We start from the raw sequence: 10,167 nt of genomic DNA on the forward strand, positions 1-10,167 counted from the left end.
AGCATTTGATACTCGGCCCTTGAAATGGGAATCCGTCAATCTGTTCAGGATTGAAAAGGGGTCCACTGTAGTATACATTTATGTTAATATTCTTCAGAGATTGTGAACCTATTAGAGTCAAGGGTAATATGTTAGTGACATATTTTAACACAATTACAAAACATTTTTATGTACTCAAAGTACAAAAATTACAACTTCTTACATCAAACACACCCCACATTTGCATATACTCACTCCACATCACATACAACACACACTCAATCATTATCATTTCATACTCAAATAAATAAAAAAACTAAAGACAACAGTTACCCCCACTACAAAATTTCAAATCATTCTAACAAAAAAGTAATGAAAAATATTAAACCAAACAACAACAAAAATAGCCATGATAAAAGCCTAACAATACAAATATATCTCAAATATTTTTTACTTCTTATAAAAAAAAAGAAAAAAGCCTAGCATATATACACTAACTTGTTACATCATATGCATGTACAAACCCCACATTAGCATATATACTCAATCATTACCATTTATTTCTAAAAAAAAAAAAATTCATTAATCATACTCAAATAAAAAATAAAAAAAACTAAACACACAAATCTTCAAATCATTCTATCAAAAATATAAAGAAAAATAACAAACCAAAAAAAAAAACTCATGATACATATCCATAAAAAACCTAACATTACATATATGAAACTAATAACTACCCATAAAAAAACCCTAACATTACATATATGTAACTAACAACTATTCAAAAAAAAAAAAAAAAAAAAAACTAACAACTAGAGAGAGTGTATAAAAACCTTACTTGACATGAGAATGTGTAAATGGAGGGTGGGTTTTTGATTTGAAGTTTTGTATGAGAGTGAGAGAGAGAGAGTGAGAGAGGAAGAGAGAGCGAGAGAGGAAGAGAGAGCTGCTGGATTTTTTGGTGTGGGAAACGGCAGACCCCAGAAAATAGGTATTGTGTGATAAAGAGCAGCTACCCTAACCACGTGGATTAAACTGGACCAACCATTGCAAATCGAGTCTCTGAGACTTGATTTCCCTTTTTAAAAACCGAGTCTATAAGACTCGATATCTACCTGGAGTCCCCGTTGATCCAACTGACAACATAAATAGAGTATTTAATTCTTCACACGTAAATCGACTCTTAGAAACTCGATTTTCTGGTGGCCGTCACGTGGAAAAGCGCCACATCAGATTTGATCAGCACATACAAATCGAGTGTCTAAGAGTCGATTTATAGGTTCAAAATCGACTCTCTAAGAGTCGAGATGTTAGTATTATATTTACTTTCACAACAGTACCTACTAACTATATTCTTGAGCAATTATGGCTAATGGCCCATTTTCCCCTTGGAACTTGACTTTCTATAAAATAAAATTTTAAAAGGAAGTTACATAATTAAATAAGTTGTGCTGGAAGCTTTGTAACAAAATAATTTTTTTTTTTTACACTAACTGCTGGCATGCAGTTTTGGTATTGGCTTGTGAGTATATTTCCTTATCTCATCTCTCTTCCCCTATATATATGTGTGTGTGTGTGTTTCTCTAAAAAAAAAAAAGATACTCAGTGTTGTTGAGTCGTCTCACATCGGTAAGATATGCTATTGAGAAATGGTTTATCACTTGCTCCGTGACACTAACTGTCGGCATGCAGTTTTAGTGTTGACTTGTGAGTGTATATTCCCTTATCTCATCATTTTCCTCTATATGTGTGTACGTGTTTTCAATTTGAATACACATTTTTTCCTTTTCTTTTTTTAATAATTCAATCAAAAATAAAAATTTTAAATTTAAATATGTAATCTGATTTTTTTTTTCCTTATTTTTTTTTTTGGATATTGGTTAGGAATGCTCCTATTGACTACTACCCTAACCCCTATTCCTTTAACCCCCAAACACTTAGAAAATGTTCAGTAAACGGTAATTGACAATATAATGTAATAGTTATTCGTATAATTTAACTAAAATGTAGTTTAGCTATTTCTTTATTAAAAAGAATAGTCATTATTTATGAATAACTATCTATCTATCTATTATGTATTATAAAAATTAGATTTTCAAAGTGGAGGATGCACATAGTAATGACATTTGTCTCTTTTTAAAGACATAAAACAAAGACAAGTCATCTTTTTTATTGCTATCAATGTCCATTAATTACTTTTCACAAAAAAAATTACAAAACAAAAAACAAATTATATATATAAATGGTAGGTTATAAAATAACTATCTACTTTTTTACTTATATATATATATATATATCACAAAAAAAAATTTAGAAAAATATTGAAAATGAATACAAAAAATATAGAATAGAAAATCTAATTCTCATTTATAAAAGAAATTATTTTCTCTCCATAAATATTTTTGGTAAAAAAATTAATAATGAATATGAAAAGTCTCAAAGTTTTCCATAAACCTATATGGTAGTCCAAAAGGCCTTTATTCAAACTAACTATTATGCTACCACATTAGATTCGATAAGGTTTTTTTCTTTTTAAAAAAAAAAAATCATCACATTAACTATTCAACTTGCCAGTTATATATACATTTTTTAATTACCAAAACATACAAGGCCTCTTCCTCTTCCTCAATATTTCCCCTCCCTCAACACCATTGAATCAGAAAAAATTTATTTTCTTCCTTTACATATTTTTCATGTACATATCTTATAACGAACAAGTGATAAGAATGGCAGTAGCTCTGAATAGATTTATCTCTCGCTCAGCAGATTGGTGTCGTCCATTTTTCCAGCTTCTCCATAAGTGGAAAGACTTTCAATGGACCAAGGAGTGCGTGGTGGCCTTTGAGGAGCTTAAACAGTATCTGTCACACCCCTTTGTCCTTTCTAGGCCCGAGAGGGAAAAGGTACTATATACATACCTAACAGTCACGATTATGCAGTTAGTCTAGTTCTGGTCAGGAATGAGAATGGAGCACAAAGACCCGTTTACTATGTTAGTAAATCCTTACATGAAGTTGAGACACGTTATTTACCCTTAGAAAAGGTGGTGTTGGCCATTGTACATGCCACAAGGAAGCTTCCACATTATTTTCAAGCACATACCGTGGTGGTGCTCACCCAACACCCCTTGCAAGCACTCTTAAGAAAATTATATTACACGGGTAGGATCGCTAAATGGGGAACCATGCTGGGTGCCTATGACGTTAGGTATATGCCTCGTACTGCCATAAAGGGATAAGTCTTGGCAGATTTTGTGGCAAAGTTTACAAAGAGTAGGGCAGATGATGGGAAAGGGATAGTAAATGCTTTGATGGTTTCGGCCTCTGTTGTTTCCATCTAGGAGGTGTACACGGATAGAGCAGCTAACCGAAAAGGATTAGGAGTGGGAATTATGTTGATAACCCCCGAGAAGTTGGTGATGGAAAAATCATTGCGTTTGGGTTTTCTAGGTACAAACAATGAAGCTGAGTATGAAGTTTTGTTGGCTGGAATGGCAATGGTTAACAAGCTGGGGGGAGAGGTTGTAGAGGTGTATTCAGATTTGCGATTGGTTGTAGGACAAGTCAATGATGATTTTGAAGCCAGAGATGAAAGTATGTAGAGATACCTTATTAAGGTCAGACAAGCTCTAGCCCGCTTCAAGAGTTTTACTTTAAAGCAAATCCCGAGGGGGCAGAACTCCCATGCAGACTCTTTAGCTACGCTAGCAACCTCTTTGGGGTCAAATCTACTTCAGGTTGTTATTGTTGAGGATATGCCCCATCCTAGCCTTCTGGAGAAGCTCTCGTTCGGGGTTCATAGTATCTAGGTTGGGCCAAGTTGGATGGACCCATTGATTACATTCTTAAGGCAAGGACAGTTACCCGAGGATTGGGGTAAGGCAAAGAAGATACATAGGAAAGCCCCAAGTTACTGGTTATCCAAAAAACAGAAGTTGTACAAACGTTCTCATTTAGGACAGTATCTACTATGTGTGTATCCTGAGGTAGTGGAGCCCTTATTAGAGGAGTTGCACGAGAGGATTTGTAGGAGTCATGTAGGTGGGAGGTCTTTGGCCTATAAAGCCCTTGCCCAAGGATACTAGTAGCCAAGCATGCAGAAAACTTCTCAGGATTATGTTAAGAAGTGCAAACAGTGTTAGAGGTATGCCCCAAATATTCATCAACTAAGAGGAGCTCTGAACCCACTTTCCAATCCTTAGTCGTTTGCTTAATGAGGCTTGGACATAGTGGGGTCATTTCCTCGAACCCTAGGAAACCGAAGATGGTTGCTCGTCGGGACATATTATTTTACTAAGTGGCTGGAGGCTGAACCTCTTTCCAATAACAGGGGCATGGATGCTAAAAGGTTTATATGGAAAAACATCATCACCAATTTTGGGGTCCCACAAACACTGATCTTGGACAATGGACTTCAATTTGATAGTAAGGCCTTTCGAAGGTACTGCGGAGAATTAGGAATAAGGAATAAATATTCTACTCCTGCCTATTCACAAGGGAATGGATAGACCGGGGTTACAAATAAGACCATAGTGTCTGGACTGAAGAAAAGATTAGATGATGCAAAAGGAAGTTGGGTGGATGAATTGTCCGACGTATTATGGACTTATCGCACTACACCCCAAAGATTAACCGAAGAAACTCCTTTTTCATTGACTTATGGAGCTAAAGCAATGATCCCTATTGAATCAGGATTCCCGACCTTAAGAACTGACCAGTTTAGCATCGAGGAGAATAATTGCCTGCTCTCAACCAGCTTGGAGCTTGTTGAGGAAAGAAGGGAAGTGGCTATGGTGAAAGTGGCGCATTACCAACAAAGACTTAACAAAGGAGTGAAGTTGAGGGCACTAACCCAGGGGACTTAGTTCTGAGATAGGTAGTAGGAACAACAAGAAACCCGGCCTGGGGGAAGCTGGGTTCCAATTGGGAAGGCCCATACTGAATAACATCAGTGGTGGGCATTGGGGCTTATTACTCAAGGAAGACGATACCGTACCGTAATGGCCGGTATTTTTCGTATTGTTACCTTGGCCGGTATAGAAACGTTGGCATTCCGTACCGATTTAAATACCGGCCATACTAGAGCCACTTCGGTTGTACCGGAGAAAAATCTGCATTTCGGCCAGTAAAAAAATAAAAAAATAAAAAAATAAAAACCTTGTTGTCGCTTGCCACTACAGGTCCGGTCACCGACACAATGCCGATATCAGAGTTCTCTGCTTTTTCTTCTCGGCCTCACTTTGCTACTACTGCTGCGTCGTCCTCTTCTTTATTTAGCCTCATCTTCTTCTTCTTCTCTTCCTCTTTTTAGTTTTCTCTTTATCTTCCTTTCTCTTGTTTTACCTGCCCCTACACACGAGAGTTGATTAGTTTTTTACTACTAATTGGTATTTGGCGCACTTTTTAAGGGACCAACATTGGTTTAACCTGTGAAGATTTAGCAAATAATGAAAATTTGAATGTAACTTTTTAACTATTCAAACTCTCTTTTGTCACATCAACCAGTAGCCAGTAAAAGTCACACTCACATGTTCAACACTTCAACTATAGGCTTTATTTTGAAATTCATTTTTCTTTTTGTTTTAATTATCTAACTACATTATTTATTATTATTATTATTATTGGTGAATTGAATAAATTAGGCATTTATATTCAATGAGACATAGACTTATGATTTATATAAAAATTGCAATAACTCTGAAACGGTACACCGGTATTGACCGGTATCCGAAATATATTGTACCGATAGCCAAACTTGTACAGCCTCCGATACTGTATTGACTTCCTTGTTATTACTAGGAAGACTTAGACGAAAATACGATTCCACCCCTTTGGAATGTAAATAATTTACGACTTTATTATTATTAATAATATGAAGTGCTTTTTGTTCATTTTTGGTTCATCTATATATTACTGTGGCTGCAAGTTATTTCGTAATCTCTTAATGCAAAAGTCTCTAAGTGTTAAATAGAATCTCAGCCTTGTTCGACCCCTTGGGTCACAAGCCTTGGGTAAATTAACCTTTGGGTAAATTAACCTTTGGGTAAAAGTTTCTAAGTGTTAAACAAAACCTCGGTCTTGTTCGACTCCTTGGGTCACAAGCCTTGGGTAAATTAACCTTTGGGTAAATTAACCTTTGGGTAAAAGTTTCTAAGTGTTAAACAAAACCTCGGTCTTGTTCGACTCCTTGGGTCACAAGCCTTGGGTAAATTAACCTTTGGGTAAAAGTTTCTAAGTGTTAAATAGAACATCGACCTTGTTCGACTCCTTGGATCATTATCCTTGGGTGAATTAACTTTTGTGTAAAAGTCTCTAAGTGTTAAACAGAACCTTGGCCTTGTTCGACTCCTCGGGTCACAAGCCTTGGGTAAATTAACCTTTGGGTAAAAGTTTCTAAGTGTTAAACAGAACCTCGATCTTATTCAACTCCTTGGGTCATAAGCCTTGGGTAAAATAACCTTTGGGTAAAAGTTTTTAAGTGTTAAACAGAACCTCGGTCTTGTTCGACTTCTCGGGTCACAAGCCTTGGGTAAATTAATATTTGTGCAAAAGTTTCTAAGTGTTAAATGGAATCACAGTCTTGTTTGACTCCTCGAGTCACAAGTCTTAAGCAGATTGGCCTTTGAACATCATAAATCCAAGGTAAGGTAAGTTCCATTTGAAATTTTGTCTGGGTATTTGAATATTACCACAAATTACATTAAGTATCAACTCAGTAGCTACCTCAAGATTTATTCAAGATTGGAAGGTATAGTATTGGAAATAAATTAAGTTAAACATGGTTCAGTGCATTTCAAGTAGTATTAGAAAAGGAAGGAACACAAGTTATACTTAGATAAATGAAAAGAGGTAAAGTAAAAGTTGAATATATTCATTTAAGTTCAAGAGCCTGGTTACAGTCAGAGAAAGACAAGGGCATCAGCTAAACCAAGCCCGAGTACAAAATTAACTTATAAATTTTGACCTATGACTAAACTATGCGAGGCCTTTTTCTCTTTCTCTTTCTTCTTCCTCTTCAACTACTCGGCTTCATCAACCTCCTCTGATTCCATGTCCACCATAGGAACAGGAGTTGGTTGATCTTGCTCTTTTTCAGTGGCGGGTGTAGTAGTTGAAGTGGTGGTAAGTTAGGCCGAGGTGGATGTAGAACTTGGATCAGCTGAGGGATGAGTCAAGACGGGAGCAAGGCGCAAAGTTGGAGGATAGTATACTTTATCAGGAGCATGAAGCTCTGATTCAGCACTAACTCTAGCTGCATTGAGGGCTTCACCCTAGACCTCGAGGCAGAAGGCCCGAGCAACGTCCCTAAGCTGGGCTATTAGACTTTGGGCAGTTTTAGTCACACCCGCATCAAAGGCAACCCGCTCTACCTTAGCTTTCTCAGCGTCCTTGGCCTCAACTATTTCTGTTACTGCTTGGTCTTTGCCATGGCCAAAGCTAGTTAAGTTTTAGCCTTTTTCAAGGAAGCCCTAGACTCCTCAACTTGTTTCTCATAACCAGCAAAGGCAGACTCAACATTTTTTCGAGATTTTTCCACTTCGGCCAAGTTGAAGAGGGTGTCTTTGAGCTTTTTCTCAAACTCAGCATGGGCCTTTTTAGTCGTCTCTAACTTACCCTCGGCTTCATGAGCCTGGCCCATTACGTGGTCCACCCACTCCTCAGCCACGAAAGTTGCTTGCACCAACTGCAAAATTGTTAAGTGTGAGTATTTGTACAAGTTTTATATAAATTTACAAAAGTGAGAGGTTGAGTGTGTACCTTGGCAAGGTCTCTTTTAAGTGATAGAAAGACCTTACGCTTCCGCAAAGACTGAAGCTCGTGTATGTCTTCGGGAAGGAGAAGAGCCTTTTTCAAGCATTCAGAGAGAATGCTTGACCTGCCCTTTTGAGGATCCCTGAAGGTGGCATCGTCCATGAATGGGTCCCTTGAGCTCAACACAAACGAGGGCTTCCATATGGAAGCCTTTGGCTATTGTCCCCCCTCAAAGCTCTTAGAGGTCCTCGAAGGGGCACTCTTTTTCTGTTGAGCCCTTGTTGTTCGGGCTCTTTGGCTGGTGGTTGCTGGTTCGGGCATGTGATCTCTCCCTCTTCAGCACCATCAGATCCTTTGGCCCCTTTTTCTTTTTTTGTCAGTGGCATCACCAGAGGACGCACGCTTGGAGGCAGGAAACGGCAACAGGTCCGAGGTTTTCTCTTCTAGCACCATTCCTTTAAGGATGTTGGCTGCTTCTTGGCTGGTGCTAACCTGGCCAGGTAGTAGACGACGATGAGAGGGGCTGGGGAGGTCTTTGGGATCCTTCTACTGATAGAAGACTTCAAAGTTTTTATCTGTAACCTCTTGAATGGGTTCGGGAGTGCGCTTTTTGACCTCGTCGTCCGAAGGTATGGTTTGCTACTGGGAGTGAAGTAGCTTGGTTATGAGCGGTGTGCGTCCTGAGTTCCAGAAGGAGGAGGAGTTGTTAAGAAGCTGGGAACAACTACGTCGATTAAAGCTAGCCTTGGGTCCTTAGCTTTGATTACGTGTTTGGGATTTTGGAAACGTTTGGAGATGGGGTTAAATCCAAGGATTATGTGCACCGCTCGAAGTTGACCATCCTTGTGAAGAAAATTTTCTAACTTGAGGATTCGGTTTAGCTTGAGAAAATTCACTAAGCTCTTGATCGAAGCGGTGCCACAATATACAACATAAATTATAGGTTAGTAAAAATCCTTATAAAAGTTTTCTTTATATAATTATGAAAATCCCAAGCTCGTCTAAGGCCTGGTTCCCTATCTTGGATGGGATAGTGTAATTCATCATGCCAGTCTCCTGAGACGATGAGGAAGTTCTTGTCCATGCCCTTGTTTGACTCAGGCATACAAGAAATTAACTTAACAACTAGGACCCTACATTTGACATAGTAATTAGTATCCTTCCAATTTTGGCAATTGTACATCCAATTCACATTGTGCCAGGTGAGGTGGGTCCCTATTTTTTGGTTTATCATATTTACGCTATCGAAGACCCTAAGGACGTTGGGGGAACATTGTGTAAGGGACAACCTATAATTGATAAGGAAGTCTTTGGTGACCCTACCCATGGGAATTTCCATCCTGCCTTCTATGAATGCAATCATTAGAATCACTATTGAACCAGGAGCTTTGTCCATGACCAACCATTCGCCTAACTCACAGAGTTAGAGTTCAACACCATCAAGGATTCTATATTGAGCCCTAAAGGCAGCCATGCCTTCGAGGGTATCCATTAGCCTAGCAAATCCAGACGCACCTACAAGCAATAGAAGAACCTCTCCTCAGACTGCTACTTCAACGAAAAATTGCAAGATGAATAAATGGAGGAAAATCAGCACCAACCTCTCCTTATATAGAGGTGAAAAATGAGCGGTAAATTTCCTACTCATAAATTAGGGTAAACGGGGACCTTAGGATCACCATTGCACTATAGAACGTGGGGGATAAGCAGTCGTCTAACACAATAAATGCAAAATCGTAGATACCAAAGTGTCAGGAACGTGCTGAAAACAAATGAAGAAACATTACCATGTGGGAACTCGTTTGGCATGTATCACTGGGCATTGTACTACTAAAGCCTTACCTTTTACCTTAGGGCTAATAGAAAGGTTTTAGGGGGCTATTGTGGGGACTCGAGGACCGAGGAAGAATAGAACCGCTGTGACCATCATTCGTTCTTTAGATGGAAGCACTTTAAGCTCGAGGAGTGGGTTGTCCTGAGGATGAGATGGGAAGAGACAAAATACTTCTTAGAAGTCCGAGTGGAGAGAATGGCATTGAGAAAGAGAGTCAAGGTAGTTGAAAAAAGTTTCCTGTGAAAGCTCACCTGCTGCCTCCCCATTAAAAGGATTGACAATAACTTTATCAGCTGCATTGATGAGCAAATAACCCCTGAACAGTAGATTCACAACTAAGCAGCTCTTTCTACCACCTTCAACAAAAATCTAATGGGACAAGTGTCCTAAGGAGGGCCTAGAGGATCGCAAATGGAGGGCTAGGATGTAAGAAGCTGAGGAGTATATAAAGGAAGAAAACTTCTAGATAGGGGGATCCAGAAAAAATGAAGGAAAGGAGATGAGAACAAGAACAGTGATAGAAAGAAAGAAAGAGAACAATGTATTTCCTAGCATAAGAACATCGTCCTCGGGTGATCTTGTAAAGAACCATCAATATACTTA

This window comes from Castanea sativa, chromosome 2 (genome assembly GCF_040712315.1).
Source record: "Castanea sativa cultivar Marrone di Chiusa Pesio chromosome 2, ASM4071231v1".
Taxonomy (NCBI): domain Eukaryota; kingdom Viridiplantae; phylum Streptophyta; class Magnoliopsida; order Fagales; family Fagaceae; genus Castanea; species Castanea sativa.